The sequence below is a fragment of the Sceloporus undulatus genome, chromosome 7 (genome assembly GCF_019175285.1).
Source record: "Sceloporus undulatus isolate JIND9_A2432 ecotype Alabama chromosome 7, SceUnd_v1.1, whole genome shotgun sequence".
In the NCBI taxonomy this organism is placed as follows: domain Eukaryota; kingdom Metazoa; phylum Chordata; class Lepidosauria; order Squamata; family Phrynosomatidae; genus Sceloporus; species Sceloporus undulatus.
In genome coordinates, this window is record NC_056528.1 from 8,225,868 (window position 1) to 8,227,355 (window position 1,488).

Below are 1,488 nucleotides of genomic sequence, written 5' to 3' on the forward strand. Positions count from 1 at the left end.
AGGTGGCGCAGGGTGCGAATCCAGCCCTGCCATGCCCCTTGTCCATACCACGGTGCTGTGGGAGAGACACTGAAAGGAGATTAACCACAGAGATGTTGTGCATCTAATAAAAGGAATGAAACACCATGCCTTAGCCTCTCTAAATTCAGGATGGGGAAAGGGTGGCCTTCAAGAAGGATAGGACTACCAGGAAGGTTGTGGTTGTGTGCCTTCAAGCTATTTCCAACCCTAAGGCATCACAGGGTTTCTTGGGGCTGAGAGTGTGTGACTCACCCAAGGTCACCCAGTGGGTTTCCATGGCCGAGTGAGGATTTGAACCCCGATCTCCACAGTCATAGTCCAACATAGTAGCTCAAACTACTACACCAAATTGGATTGTTGCTGCGGTGGTTTTGGACCAAAGTATCTGGACAGGGTTGACTAGCAGCATCACTGGAAGGTCAAGGGCTGAAAGAAGCAGGAATAATGCTTTGCAACAGCACTATTTTATCTTTGGACAATCCAAAAAGACCCACAAGAAAATGCACCGAAAACAGCGACACTGGCGCACAGCTTGGATTAGGAACCGCATGAAAGTAACATCCCATTTCCAATGGGTGGATGTACATTTGGAGTTGGATGCCCTATTTTCACAGCTGGATCTTACATAGGTATCTTATTCTCAGGTTCAACTTGCAATCCTATATCCACTTACTTGACAGTAAGTGATGCTTTTCTCTGAGAGAGCTGCTATGTGGATATAAGATGGCAAGTAGGCATCTTGAACTAAGTGCGAAATCCAACATCGTGGAATGGTTTGCTGTGTTTACAGAATGTGCTTTCAAACACCCTGGCGTGTATTTTAAATGCAAGTTGTTTTTTCATGCTTAGGATGGTAAGCTGGCACCTTTTATTCCATGGGTTCTGGATTTCTTGGCATTTGGAAATCTTTAACAGGAGCATATTCTATCTCTCATTCAGACCTTAAATTCTCCCCTCCTTGTATTCGAGGCAGAGAAATCCAGGAAGGAAAACTGGGTTGTGTTCCTTGGCACTACGAAAGGGCCCTGGTACCTTTTGCTCAATTATACCATATTTATCCCAAATATACTTGGTATATTCCAGAGCCAAACTGGTTCGGAGCTGGAATAGGCTTTTGACGGTGGGATCTTGGGAGTTATAGTCCAATATTAAATTGCCCAAGGGCTGTTTTCAAATAACACACTTGAAATGGCATACATATAAATTGTTTGCAATAGTACTGTAATGTAACTCTCTTGTAGTTTTTATGTGCGCAACAAAACTGCAGTTTACAAAATGCAATTGAGATGCATTTGTCCAATAAATAATATGGCTTATGGTCTAAGCCTGAGCTACAATAATGATCTCTCATGCAACTTGACTACTGACCGTTCAAGGAACCCTAGTTGAGAAACTCTCCTCTGGACCAATGAGTATATTATTATTATTATTATTATTATTATTATTATTATTATTATTATTATTATT